This window comes from Anticarsia gemmatalis, chromosome 8 (assembly GCF_050436995.1).
Source record: "Anticarsia gemmatalis isolate Benzon Research Colony breed Stoneville strain chromosome 8, ilAntGemm2 primary, whole genome shotgun sequence".
Classification (NCBI taxonomy): Eukaryota; Metazoa; Arthropoda; class Insecta; order Lepidoptera; family Erebidae; genus Anticarsia; species Anticarsia gemmatalis.
In genome coordinates, this window is record NC_134752.1 from 9153336 (window position 1) to 9169388 (window position 16053).

A 16053-nucleotide genomic window follows, 5' to 3' on the forward strand; every position below is an offset into this window, starting at 1 on the left:
TGTACCGTATGCATTGCGTGCAAAAACAAAATGTGAGAATGTTTATTATAAACTGTTACATCTATTTTAAATGTTAATTCTAGTTCCTTCCTCTCCTGGTTTCTCATTACTTAATGTTATTATGAGGGGTTTAAAATAGGTTTAAGATTGAGTTACTCCAACATTAAGTATAAAATTACTACACAGAATGTTGGGTTATAATTACAATCTTAATTAGTCAGATTTCGGATAGCCATTAGAAACTCTCACAGTTTTACTTCAAGTATTTGTTAATAAAGCTTCTTATAGTCTTAAGTTCATATCGTAGCTATTTTCATTGTACCGTTTTACTTAATTAATATTTATTAGGTGTGATTGTATTAAAATTCTTAAATTATTTGAGGTATCCACTTACTGAAATCGGTAGACGTAAAGTTATATTTCTAGCATTTGTCGTCAATCCAAGACAGAACTCAGTTTTGTTAAAAAATATATCGGTTTGTGCTAACACATTATTTGGTACTTCTTTCACAATGAGTGAATACGTTATGGTCGTTACTATTGTTAAACTTCCTCTCCAAGTGGAATGACTTCATTATATCATCAGTACATTACATCGGGGCGACATGACGTAGCGTTTGCCAGGTTCCATTTTTATTCATTTATCAAAACTTCTTCGACAAAGCTAACTAATGATAACTCAAAATTATTTCGCAGCTGGATTAACATCAAGATTATTGTAATTGTTGTACCTAAATGTGTACTTTACCGGAACCGAATTATTATGAAAATTCGCTCAAGCACACCATTCGACAAAAGGGAAAGCACGGAATCAAATAGGCATCGATTCCATTGTTTGGTGGAACTTTTACCTCGCGAAACACGTTTGCACCATTGTCGTGCTGCCTCTCGGCATTTTCTGCTCAACGAAACAATGGTGGCGATTGTTTGCACTCACCTCTCGATGGACAATTAGTAAGAAGCCGATCACGAGATAATGTCACACACAACGCCACGCTCACACTACAAATAACTCACCAATAAATAATTAAGTCCTCTCTTTGAAAGGAATTCCTCTTATTCATAGCGTTAATCATTCTCACCACTTCTATAACATATGAATATCTAGAATCATGCATAGACAATTTTTGATTATGCACACCGTTTTTCTCCTTGACCTACACAAGGTAATAACTTGTTGCAAAAATACTATTGTTGGTTCTTTTTTAAAGATTTGAAAATGAAACTTTGATCATTTAATTCCAATTTTTTTGATTAAAATAATAAATTGAATAATAAGGTATGAGTTCTACCTACGTTTACTAAGGTATTCTAGATGAATGTTTCGTGGGCGCATAATTAGCCATATAATTGTATGGTGACATAGCATGTAATTGTTTATCCAACCGAAACTAAATTTCGTGTGAATTGAATGAGGACCCGACATTTGTCATGTATTTCGTACTTCAGCTTATTGTGTTCTAAGCTATAGACTAGTTGATGGACATAAAAGTAATACAATGTTCCTCAAGATTTTCATTAGATTTACTGCACGGACAAAGAAACCGACTAGGTCTCTGTATAGAAATAAATAACTATACGTAATAAAGCCCAAGAATGTGGAGGTTGTGATGGAATATAATGCAATTTGTTTGTAATATCGGTCGGCTTCAGTGCAACAATGTTTTGACGATGTGTGCCTTTTCTAGATCCGTGTCGCGTATCTCACGGCCACTCCTTTAGGCGTGCAAAGTGGGTGTACATGATTATAAGATGACAACAAACATGCCATTACGTTGACGAAGGTCCAATGTGGGCTTATAAATGAAACCTATATCAAATGTATTCTTACTGTAATAGCAAGCAATATCGACTGATGTCCTCCAATCAACTTTCTCTTGTCCACCGTTCAGTATAGTGATCGAATTTAGTTTTGCTTTGCTCAAACATCGAGACAGAATTGGGTAATTGTCCAAAAAACCAATTGATTGAAAATGTTCAAAGTCGGATTTAGTTTCATTCAAATTGTAATTTTCAATGGAATTGTATTTGAAACTGAGCAATCAAGTCATCTATAGCCAGTAAGATTAAAATAAAAGGAAAAAAATATTCTTGGGAAAAAAGTTTGTCATAACTTTGAAGATGTGTGTCACGGCTGTCTATCAATAAAGTTATTTATTGTGTCCTATAGAAACGTCACGACAAAAACATTATTTTATTGTGAGTTGACTTCTCAATTATTAGAAATTTATACATTTACTTTTTGAACTTTGACGGCATTTCTTATATGACTTAATTATGTAGTTATTATAAATATAAATTAAAATAAAGCTATTTGAACTAATTTAAACTATGTAATACCTAGTTGTAACAACATTGACAAGTAGTCCAGGTTTCCTTAGAAGGTAGACTTCGCAGTTGTTAAAGGTTACGAAGATTGCAAACTTTGATCTTTATGCGTAACTCAACGCAATACATCCGTGTTACTGATTTGCTCGCAAGATTTACGAGTGTTATATGTACCTAACACAAAGAACTATCAAGGTAAATAAGTGGCTCGCTGGACATACTTATAGACAATTGACAAATCCAATTGCGGAAAACCACGCACAGTATAGAATATTCATTTGATTGACCGACGTGACTTGAAGAGGGTTCCTCTTTAACATTGAACAAAATGAAATCAATGATTAATATTATTGTTTGAACATCTCGCACCTGTTTCGATATTTACTCATGTGGTTTTACTAAACCAAAATAAAGTCGATTCCAAAATGGTCGACATTTTCACTTATTTAGTTTTCCCTGAAATGCTTTTAAATTTACGGTAATGGAATGTTTATAGTGAGATCAATTTTAACACAGTCCAATGTAAACAGCATCTTCCTACTCGAAGCGTCTTTAAAAACTGAAAACTGATATCGAGTGCGTGTTTCTTTCCTAAAACGTATACAATGTATTACCCTTAAAATACGTGATTATTGCAAAATTAAATCAAAGGCCCTTAATTAAATAATTACATCGCGCCTTATTTATTTGATTAAAATTTGTTTGGTAATTTTACAGGTCATAAATATGCATTATAATCGTTGAACAACTCGCCGATCAGTAATTAGGTCAGTTTAAATAACTGGGCCAGCCACGTCCGAGAACAGGTATTCCCAAAATTTAACGAATACCGGCGTTGCTCTAATGAAAACGCGTAATGTAATATGTACACGAGAATGTAATGCGATGCCATTGTTAGCACAGCCGATATAACGGCGACCGGATATTTGCAATTCAATTGCAAATTGAACTATCGTGTAATTTCAATACGAAAGTTCCGACGTATTCAATGGTCTATTTGAAAAATTTATTATGAACTTTTCACGTTTTGATCTATTCGCTCGATACTTGATTGAATGTGGAATATTTGTTGCCATGCTTTTTTTCCAAAAGTCGAATCCAATGGCCAGTAGCAATACAACAACAGTTAAAATGTCTGCATTGATTCCTTTCTTAGTATTTTCATGAGCAAATGTTTTTCTTTGCGTTTGGCGGAGCAATTACAGTGTATTCACCTCACCTCAGATGTTTTCCTGTCTCGTTCGTCGCCCATTAACTGCAGGGATGGAGCTCGGATGGGGGAGAACTGAGAAATGTCCCCCCGGGGAGGGCGGAAGCGTACAAACATGTGTGCGACTTTATCTGTTGCATATTGGTTTCGAATGTTCCAAAATGCCCTGTTCAGAATGCGATTTGATTGCAGAGTCGCTACCGTAATTGAATATTTTAAAAATAATTTAAGAGTATAGAATACCTTTGCATATATGTAACTTACATTACAATGTATATTCATATTAACATTGTCGTAATATTTCCATTTTTTTTGTCTTTTAGATTTGTACACAACTACAGCAATGGTCGTGATCATTACGTTAAGAACCTAATAATCTTGTGAGTACGAATAGTTCCTGGAGGGTCACCGACAAAATACATACAATACGCTTTCTAAGTAAATAAGGCAAATGTTATACCAAGTAATGGACCATTAACTTAATATTACCAGCAGAAATGTATTGATGTTATGTCAATAAGGATATTTTGCGAAGTCAAACAAAAAAAACGTCTCGAGATATTTTGATTGTGTTCATTTTTATACGAGTAACATAGTAATAATGTTATTTTGTTGATAAAAATAATAAGTGTCGTCTCTAAGGATGTTTGTGTTCGTGATTTTATTGTATGTGTGGAGTGCACCTGCGCGCCTCGACCCTTCCTAAACAGGTAGAAACTTACATCGTCATATGTACGCGACCACGTCTACGAGGGTACACCGAATATTCATACAAGTTGCATATATAGGAAGGGACTCGATGAACGTTTTTTATCATCAGTGTTTCTATATTACCTTAAAGTGATTCCAATAAGCGTCAAGGTTCATTTGTCAACCGCAGTCAACCTATATGCAAGACTTGTTCACTTTAATGTTCAATTCTGAGAATCCGTCTTGCCTATCAATATTTTTATGGCCAGAAACGATTAATTCGAAATGGATTGTTTTACTCAGTTAGAAATAAATTCATAAGAAATTAAAGTAGATATATGGAACTTCTTGGAGTGTTATATTTTACAAAAGGGATGAAATAGATAATAATGCGTGCGCGTTACTGCAAGCACAACTGAAGCACTTCAGAAAAAAAAACAGTATTGTTAAATTTAATATTTTAACCATTCTTAAGAGTATCCACGAACGCGATTCTTTTGACTCACGAAGTTATCGCTAATGAATCGATTCCGTGTGCCTCCGTAAAATTGAATTAGTTATGTATCAAATTAACTTTGTTAAACTAGCTTGTAGACATGAACGAATATGAACAGTATTCTAACGTTGGACGTGATTCTAAAAGGAAAAAATGTTTGAACAAATAATTTGGTAGTTCTACTTGTCAGTAACTGCAACTTTTGCTTCAAAATCTAAATAAATTTTAATAGAAGAGAGCTTGAACAATCGATTTACACGATTTTGTTTCATTTAATCATAATAATCTTACTTTGTTCACAAATAGAATTTTAAACGATTTGAACGTAGCCAATTCATAAAATTGTTCATTGTTGTTCAAGTTGTTAGTTGATATATGGACGAAGTGTTTGTTTAACACATCCCAGTAGCTGCGGTCGCCTAGTCGCCGGGTAGTGTTCATCGCATCGACCATTATATTAATAACTTCAATTGCTCGTTGCAAGTTTCGCTGGACTAAAAGCATGCAACCATACTACTGCTCCAAATGGTTTCTTGATTGAATTGTACAAGCGAACTTAGCTACTTTAGTTACAGTCCTCGAACTAATACTGTAAGAATATAAATTACAATCTCCATAGGAATATTTCAATTTGCTCTAGGACGTAAACTTCCGCGTGTTCTACGTTGCATGCTTCTAATTCGCTGGTCAATTAAAGGCTAGGTTACACCGCTGTCAAGGTGCCAACATTGTCTTCATTCCCATCAAGCTTGAATTAAAAAGCCATTGATCTTCCTCGTGTGTATTTAGCTTGTGACGTTTGAATATTCCCATCAACGTATTATATACTATTATCGACCACAAACAAACTCTTGAAGTCACGTGCAGCTATATCGATTAACTGGGTTGCCACTTCAAATAAACAATTGAAAAGCAACCTCCACATGCCCTATGTTTCTGTTAACATGTTCTCATTAAATGTTACTAACGGTTTAATAGTTCAAATATACCTAAGCCTACCAGAAGATAATGTTTATGTTACGCTCGGATATCAGAGATTAAGAGACAACCTAAAACACTGTCATATAATATATCTGATCAAACAGGAAGATATTTTTGTTATTTGCTGATAAATCATGTAAAAAACCATATTTGCATAATCACATCACGTTTGATATATTGTATTGTGGATATATCATCAGTTCGCAACAATATAGTGTCTATTTTAGTAATTGCTGGCTATTGGATAGCATCGTCTACATTGCTTTGTGGATGTTAATTGAATGTGCGGTGCCAATGTTTGAGCGCGTAAGGTATTAATGTTGCGCTTTGTGTCGTTTTGTACGCCGATGTTTCTGTGAAAGTTGAATGACAAATGCTTTAATAGAGACTCGTGTGCTATATGTATGTAGGCCTTTGTAATAAGTCAATGTCTCGTGATCACGTAGTGTCAATGTTGCGAACAGGTTCCCGGGAGAAGTGTCGGTGACTTGCTCCATCATTGCGTTACTATCTATTGAAACATTCTTACTTTCTATAAAAGGAAATCGAAATTATCTCACTACTTGGGACATTCCATTTCTCTCTCGGTAGTTTTGATAATTGTACCTCGCTCATTCGTTTTTACTTTTATCGTGCAGCAGTTGAAATAAAACATACCTACACTTACTATAATCAACATTCCTCACACATGTGGACAAGTTCCTTTTACAAAGTGTACCTACATGTAATACAGCGTACTTTAACGTCAATCACATTTATCTTGCATTTGGTTATCGAAGTAAGTATTTTGTGGGAGCTCTTCGCCCCTTCCATCATATTGAGTGCCATATCCGATTGTATTAGGTACACACTCAATTGGGGGCTCTCACTCACTGGCGCGACTCAATCACTGAATGATTACCAGCTGCTCTATTTACGGAGCTATTGTTTTGAGCCTGACCTGATGTACTCAAACATAGCACTTTATCTAGTTCGGTGCTGTGGGACAGGTCGCAGCCGCGAAATTCGATTTCCTGTTTCTATTAGCTGGATATAGCCGACCGCTCGGAAGCTACTGAGTTTTATTGTGTCGAAGCGCGTAAAACAACCACAACACCGGATAGAAATTGTTTTAGTAAACTCTGACCACAAATACACTCAAACCCTTAAATCCCGTGGCTTTGTTTACAAACCGACGGACCACTAAAAGGTTCGTCGACCTCGCGTACAAAAAATATGAGATGTGTACACGCATGAGTAAAAACTGACAATCGGTGACTAGCAATTAATTCGTTGCAAAGAAATGGAATAAAAATGTCTCGATGGACAAAATAAGCGGTTAATTGGCGTGTTGCGCGGAGCACATTCTAGTTTGCCATAGAAGGAGGCGGATCTCCGCCTGGAGCGATATAAATAGCGAGGCGGACCGGGCCACAGACGTAAAGTGGACACCAGTTTTAGAAGTGCTCGCGTCTATTTCGAACAAGTGTAAATAAATCTAGCGAGTCACTTTCGTACACAGTTGTCACTTTCATTGCCCGCCGCGCCCGCTCGCCGTGTCCTGCCGCCGCCGCCGCCGCTGCCCCGCGCCGTCAGCGCGAGTGCACCCCGCCACATTCGCCACTTGATCAACATTGAGCCGGATTATAACATGGAGCTCACGCGCCATCGTCAAACTACTCAATACAGTCAATACATCACCACTACACAACAGCTGAATCACAAACTACTCTTGCGAAATTAAAATGCGCAATTGGAGCCTGCACGCGAGTCTGACACGTTTTTAACTTCCTAAGCGTCAAGCATTAGTTACTATGTAATTTAAGCAATTAAAATAACGAAGAGTAAATATTAAAACTTGATTGGTGGATGGCCAACTCGTAATCACGATGTTATGATTCATTTTGTAATGCTATAGTTACGTTTCTTGGTTTTAAGTTTAAGAGGAAGTAGCTGATTGTTATGTAATAACATTGAAATGATTTGTCACAGAATATAGAGAGCATAATAATATTATCGCAACAAATCGATAACCTCATTAACGTTAATTAAATGTTGAACTTTACAGTGGTAATTCAATTAAATCGGCCGCTGGAGAATGAATCGAGATTGAATCGCGGCATCCTTGATTAATTACGTTGTTTCGATTCAAATATGTAATCACAGCTGTCTTTGTCCATACATCAACATCTGTTGGCGAGTACAAGACGACTACACAAATAAATTGTACGTAATTATCAAGGTAGACTTACTTAAATACAACTTTAAGTCACACGAGTGCTAAATACTTGGTAAGAAGATAAGGTACTGACGATAAATATACATATGTTCAAGTGTAAGATTTTTAATTTTATTAGGGACTTAATGGCTTGCGCAGGGTCAAGAACCACAGAGCGGAAGATAAATTCGTGATTTATTTTCGCTTCGAGCACAAAGACATTAAGGTAAAATGTTCTTAGTGTGTAAATTTAGTTAAGGCATAACGACATATGCAATATCAAGCTAGAGTAGGTCCAATTACAAAGCAGCATTCCGTCGCCAAAGCGCTCTATATGCAGAGTTTAGATTGCTGCCTATGTCTGCGTAGGAATGTTCGAGAATATACGCAAGTTTGCCTAATGCTATAATAGTAATGTATGAATATGTTAAAAGCATTCCTAATTAGCCACGATTTAGATAATAATTATATGATGCCTTACATTCATTAGATATATGGTAATGCCTAATGGGGTACTTTTTTCGTAGGAACAAGAGACGATTAATAATAGGAAGGTAATTTACTGTTCGAAGTGTGTTTTACTTAGCAAGCAAATGACGACTATAAATTAAAAGCATATGCGCTTCTGCTCACGTTATTTCATTTGATGAAAATTGTGATGGCAGACAGACAAATGTCCGTATTTGTAATACTTTTTTGTGAGAATCGATATGATTGTTGATAAATGGATAAATAGACAGTGTCAGAAATAAATATTCAAATGCGTTATTCGGGCACGTGTGGTGGACAGGTCGAGTTTCACCAGCGCTTGCGAATACTTCACGCGTTCCTCTGATTTATTCCCACAGTGTTGCATTCTTTACACAACAATTAACAAATAAAACGCTCTACTTCTTACATATTGTTACTACCAATCCATTATATCTGCGATAGTCTTTAGCTATTCTTAGAAAACAGATTCAAACTCATGATTCGACTACAACATTCTTCTAGCATTATCTAAATTGTCTTTTAGTATGTGTCGTCAGCAATCGTCAATGTATCTAACTTAAATCTCCTTTGAAAAACAAATTGGGAAGTTGATCCTGTGGGTTACAATTAAACACGGTTACAGAGTTGGCTGGCAGGTTTAAAATGTACTTCTACATCTTTCTACATTTCTGTATTTTTACTTTAGTTTAGTAGATTTAGGTGCAAAACAAAGCAACAGTGATGATATAATACATGGTCAGTGTTGGTCAGTAATGCGGCAACAAGCCGGGCGATGCACGTCGCGCCCGCGATACCGAACCAAAACAAATGGACACGACACCGTTACACCACTTCGCGGAATTAAATAAAGTAAAAAATGACAGTAACCAACGGTAATCTTTGTTCGTGTAAGGTCGAAACTCCGTGTTCACGGTAAAGCACCGCGGTTGCTCTGATCTAATGTTACGAACACTGACGGCGATTAAACATCACAAAGCCGACTGCCAAAGTCGTTGTCAGATGACGACCATGCGTCGAATCTGCAAGTGCCAAGTGAACCCGAAAAACATGTCATTGTGATGTGCAATAAAACTTGGAGTGGCAACAAGTTTTTAAAAGTGCGATGAATAACACGCAGTCAGCTGCTGGTTGTCACATTTAGTGCACTTAAATGGCACAGGTACCGATGAAAACAGTCTTGAATCTTTCTTAAAACAATCCTAATATATAAAAGGTATGATTAGCACCGCTCATACTTTTCTTTTTATCTCGACCTGTGTTTATGCAATTTAAAAAGGTCATTATTTCTCATTATTATCACATTAAACTAGTTAACGTGACGCACGCGAATGTATTCTATAGTTGTAGTATACGTTTTAATTGAAACAGGTCGGCGCCTGGTTCGAGAATCTCAAGGGACAAGGTTTGCACCAGCTGCATTAGTACTCGTGGTAAAAAAAAAACGATACGCGGAAGTTATCTTGCTTCTACAAAACATCAGAAAAAGACAAGTTTCACTTCCAGGAATGCTTGGTATACGCTAACCATTAATGTAAACAACAAAGCTGGAGAAAAAATACGCAGTAATGTAGCCATTGTGTGTCCATGAGGTGAAGACGGAAGGCTGGAGGCGTGGGAGTGAGCGCGGGAGTCGACCTGCCCCGCCGCGGGAAAATGTCGCTCAATACCGGCACGTTCACATGAACGCGATAAACACAAAAACACAAAAGTCGCTAACGATCGAATGCCTGAACATTGTGCTGCCGAGAACGTACGAGTAGCTACTTCAACCAGCTGCAGCTGGTGTGTTCCATAAAAATCTAATTCTAAGTTGTTCTTTAATAATATAACGAATCCAACGGTGCTTTTATATCTCTCGGAAACAGGCGGGTTTATTGGTATTGGGTGTCAGTTAAAACTGAATTAATTAAAGGAAGTTAGATTTGATGCAACGACGTAATCGCTGCGTGCGCCAGAAGCATCTCGAGGAGTTCTGATACTGTTTACGACTCTTTTCCAAGTGCTATTACGTGGGTTGTGGATAATAAAATACTAAGTTCATAAGATTGTAAGGTATTTGACACCGGGTACGAATTGTTCTTCTTCAAGATAATTGTAATAAAAGTCAGAGATCATTGATCATTCGAGTTAGTCAGGCGAACAGGTGCGCTTGCGGTGGTTTCGTTGCGCGTACCACTGGCGCAGGTCTTCAATATTAATGCGTTTTCTTTGCAATTAGCACACACTTGATACTTATACCATGAGGCCATGTCATTAGCCGTACGTAGAGTTTGATCATAGTTCTATCTGAAAAAAAAACCTTCCATTTCCTTCCTCTCTGAAAAAACCAAGTACCCTATGTTTTACTACAATACAATATTAGTAATTCAACTGCACAATAGTTGCACTACAATCAAAATAAATTTGAAAAGAAAATCGTAGAAAATAGTATCCTATGAATGCTACGGTTCCTGGTTGACTCTTAAGGTATTAGAAACTCAAAAGCAACAACGGCATGTTGGTATAGCCGTGGGCTAAGCACGAACAGTAACATTGTGTGCGAGACAATATCGCAACACCTTTTGTCCTTACAACGCGCACTCTTCTGTCGTGTTTGTTAGCACACTATCTAGGCTTAGCATATTTCATTCGTAACAATCTGTGTTACAATTTTTACCTTCGAATTTTTATTATTCATGTTTTTTTACCACTCTGAAGCTGTAAACCGATCTTTGCCTCTGAATTCCAATTACACATGTTTTTTTATCACTCACAACTTCAGCTGTAAACCGAATATTGTAAATCGTAGTTTACTAGTCTCTAGTCACTAGCAATCACAAGAAACGGGCTAACTACTGTCGCATAGTTCTTAATTGGTTTCGCAATACTAGCTCATGTGTTTTCTCTGTCTAGCCTACAATATATCATATACTAGCTGACCCGCGCTACTTCGCTTGCGTCACATAAGAGAGAATGGGTCATAATTTTCCCCGTTTTTGTAACATTTTTCGTTGCTACTCCGCTCCTAATGACCGTAGCGTGATGTTATATAGCCTTATAGCTTGGAATATTGATATTGATAATTAATGGATTATCTAACACTGAAAGAATTTTTCAAATCGGACCAGTCGTTCCTGAGTTTAGAGCGTTCAAACAAACAAACAAACAAACTTTTCAGCTTTATAATATTAGTATAGATAATGGAAGGTTAATTACAAAACCATGCACCTACACAGTGTTTAAGCATAAAACCGTAAGCGCATTCACGGTAGCGACGGAATAATGATTGTGTTCTCACTTATCTGCCTAGTTTCTGTAACCTAATCCGTGATTATGCGCCGGTGGCACGCACGTGAAGTTTACATTACGGTGCGCGGTACAGACGCTATTGTGTCGCTCGAGAATCGTACTCATTGCACCAGACATGCGCATAAACACGCTCTAACATCATCAAACACTCAATACCCAAGTAATTTTTTCTTAATTTAAGTATACCAATGTTGCTTTTTGTCTATTTTTATCGTTTTGTTTAAGAACACAAAGAAGAGTTTCGGAGGGCCTATGCCAAGGCTGCTCTGATTCTTGTCCCATATCACACACTTATTACACAGAATAAAAACTTAATTAAATCAAAATTATCTACTTGTTGTAAGTTACTAAAAGACTATTTCATTACATCTTTGGCTCAAGGAAATTTGAACAAAAACAATGCATTAGACTGGCTAAAAATAGGCTTAAATAAGTCTAGAGATCGCATAAAGTTTCGCGGCGACATCGGCAACCACTTAACTAAATAATTGAACGAAAGTTTATTTGACATTTAGAATTATTATATTCAAAACTCAATTACGCTATTGGCAATTCATGGGCTTGTATTTAAAGACCGCGGAAGCATTGGCTCTTCGACCTTTGCGTTTAAAAGGCCGTTGTTAAATCTAATGGATTGTCAAGATAAAGGATAATAAATATCCCGAAATAAATATCGTTAATTAAACTTTATAAATTTATACCATTATATATTATTAACTTTCAGTCACTCAATTACAACAATAAGTAAGCGACTCAGAGTGTTTGAATGTATTTTTTACAATTCTACTAGATACCAATTTTTTATATATTATAAGGTTTCTTCTATCAAATTATGAATTAACTAGCAATCCAACAATAAAATTATTTATAATATATCTGATGTTTTACTGTGCATTGGCATGCAGTAGTAATTTAATGATATTATTCTAAAAATAGAGCTACATATTGTCTAGAGGTGCCTTCATAACAAATTAATAAAGACTATTTTATCCATCCTCTTTGCTACAGCTAACTATTTAGACGATACAGGTGCTTTTAACAAAATCAGGTTACTCTATGTTTATGAATGTAACATTGTTAAATGTATAAACAATGCAGTTTAATAATGGGAAGACTGTAAAGTTTTAAAAGCCTTTTCTTGCAATAGCTTTTGTGCGGCGGCGAATGCACCTGCGTTAAAACTTTTCTGAGATATCCCAACCATTTTCCGGAATAAAAAATAACTTATGTTAATCTATTCATAGCGTAGTTTTGCGACCAGAGAAAATAATTGTAAATTAGTGCTTTCTGTTTCCCTTTTTTTAAATATAAACGTTAGTATGCAGATAGAAAATTGAACTTTATAGTATTAAATGTTTTGAAGGCAATACTCGTTGATCCTTTTAAAATAATGAAAGCGAAATTTCATATAGATGCTTGTTACTTTTTTAACACAAAAACTATTCAATGGATTTTCTTAAGTTAATACTTTACGATACTCCTTATCTCCCAACAAAATCGCGGGTAGAAGTGAGTGTAAATATAATAAGTTGTACTAAGATCAGGCGTAGTTCTGTGCACTGAAGTTTGTAATCATGTTACAAAATGTTGAGTGACACGCGTTAACTGAAGTGTAACGTTGGCATGTGCTCTGCGGCTCTGCGTGTCATCGCCGGACACTGTTTACTATATAAGTGATACGTGTGTTACGTACACTCGAAAACGGGTCACTAGGTACAATGAAGTACTTGGACTTATTTAAACTCCTAGCACAACACTATCTAATATATAAAATTCTCGCGTCACAGTTTTCGTTGCCATACTCCTCCGAAACGGCTTCACCGATTCTAATGAAATTTTGTGAGCATATTGACTAGGTCTGAGAATCGGCCAACATCTATTTTTCATACACCTAAGTGACACATTTTTTTTTATATGGCGAAGCAACGTTTACCCGGTCAGCTTGTCTAGTATAAAGCAAAGTCGCTTCCCGCGTCTGTCCCTATGTCAAACTACGCAACGGATTTCGATGCGTTTTTTTCTATTACATAGTGTGATTTAAGAGGAAGGTTTATGTTTAAAAGTTGTAAAGGTTTTTTGTAAAATTACTGTGTTAAACCGAGGAAGCTGTGACGGGCCGCTAATTTAATATAAAATGGTAGTAGTATGGAAGTTTTTCCTTTTTTTGTATGTTCACTGTAGTCAAGCCGATCTTGAACTCAAATGAACAATGTCTTTGAAGATCAATCAAATGCGTAAATGCTTAAGACGGGACTTGTATGAGCTGTGTTCCGTATGAATCGTTTTGGCGCACACTGCTTCTAAACTGCGACTGATTTTGATACAGGGTTTATCTATACTCACTATCGCAAAGATTGTTCAAAAAGCTGTATCACATTATATGTTTTTTGTTTATTGCAAAGAGAAATGAAAGAATTTGCGTAAGCGAAGAAATGCGCAGTATATAAACTTCGTTGGTAAAGTAAATCGGTTTGTACACATAATATATTATGTTCAGAAACCAGAATAACTAGGACGTGTTTATAGTGATTCCACTGAATACGATTAAAAGTTCCGATCAATGGAGCAAACACAAAGCGAATCGCAATACACTGGAAACATGTTGTGTATTTATACATCTGCTCAGGTTTATTGACCAATAATACAATATACTATATTTAATAATGATATAACCACGCATAAATGAAATCGTTTTAAAATTGAATAAATACAATGCTTATAAAAGTAACAGTAAAACGCAGATTGGAGTCGAGTATGAACGCACCAACGAAGATATCGAATGTAACAATATTTACATTATTTTTAATGACTACGAGCTTCGTGTTTATATTAAAGTACAGAAAAATACGACAAGTGTCTTAAACTTCGGAGTTCCTTGGTTCCGAAATGTCATTAGTATTGATAAATGGTCAATAATTTACGACTTTTTGTTTTTGTCTTTTTGCTTATAAAAGACTTCAACGCACGCTTTTGTAGTACGTGTACTCAAATGCTAGATTCTTCGATTAGTTCATTCTTATTTTAAACGTTCTGCTTATCGGTATGGATACAAAAGTTATGTTGTACATGTAGTAAGATATTATCCTACGATACTTTGTCTTCCGTTTACAAAACATAACACACACATCATCAACATTTTTAATCAACGGCTAGTCATCTTTGTTACCTGTTCAATTGTAATAATGGCTTTATAGGTTATTCGTTATCTGTTTGTTTATTATCGTTATCTAATTCCGTATTTTGACAATGTATTTAACGATGATATGATACAATCAAATCCTATGTCAATTTGGGCCAATACTATTCAAAACATAGAAACCGAATCAACCGCCACCGACAGTGTTGTGACCTTCGTACAGTAAAATGCAGTTCATGGCGCGATCTCCTGTCGTCGCATAAATCAGCTGTACGAGGCTCCTACATAAATAAATTAAAATTCAACTCGTACTCACCGTAAACAGTCGGCTGTATTGAAAATAAACTGATCCCCTCCAATGTGCGATCACAAAAACAAAATAAACAACACAAAACAAAACTCTCAGTATTTAAATGAAAGTAACGAAATGTAAACGTTTAATCAGTCAAAAACACCACTTCATTCACAATGCTACGAACGTGTAAAGTTTCGCTGTCGGGAGCGAACGCGTAGTGCGTGCGATGCGCTCGGCGGGCTCGAGTCGAATGGTCATTCATCGGTGTGCGCTGGGTGTCCGCGGTCGGGCCCGCGCGTGGCGGCCGGCTGCCGCGCTGCACCGCACCGCACCGCGCCGCACCGCCGCTTCCGCGCTGCAACTAAATTTTATGCGTTCGTGCCAATATGCAAATAATTGGTGATATGTCCACATCCGCTCATGAGCTGTCCTGGGGCGAGCCTGATCACAGTCTGCACGCAGACAGGAGCATACTTTATCGAATTGGTGCTACCCTAATCAATGATTAAATAGTCGCATGTTGATGAGTATTGTGGAAAGATTTAGATTTTTATTTACACTTGTGGACTATAGTGTATATAGCTAAAAAGCGTATACTGTACGCAATCATGAACTGAAGACAATGACATCTATGATTTCATTACGAGCATATCTGTAAATAATAAACCTCATTGTTCGGGAACATTTGTTAAACAAACATTAGATTACGTGTTTCATTTTATCTTCAGGAAAGGCTTTTCTGTGTTGATCTATAGGAAAAACAAACGGATCTTGATCACCCCGTCGGTGTTTAAGAGTTTACATATATCAGTGGCATAAATTATTACTGATTCTGATCAACCTTCTGAGGTTCAGGCTTTCTTTTATAGACCTAGTGAAGTATTAATGGGTTTTCTCTAGTTAAACATTTCATTAGCAGCCCCGAATTCGTTAACGTGTC

The 16053-nt window shown here is 36.4% G+C and overlaps 1 protein-coding gene across 1 annotated transcript in view; it reads right to left on the reverse strand.

Moving 5' to 3' along the window:
* Window positions 1-15376, reverse strand: part of LOC142975000 (uncharacterized) — a 42317-nt gene extending 26941 nt beyond the window's left edge. The window contains exon 1 of the mRNA XM_076117607.1: window positions 15135-15376. The gene's annotated coding sequence lies outside the window, so the exon portion shown is untranslated. The remainder of the gene's footprint in view (window positions 1-15134) is intronic.
* Between the last annotated feature and the right edge of the window lie 677 nt (window positions 15377-16053).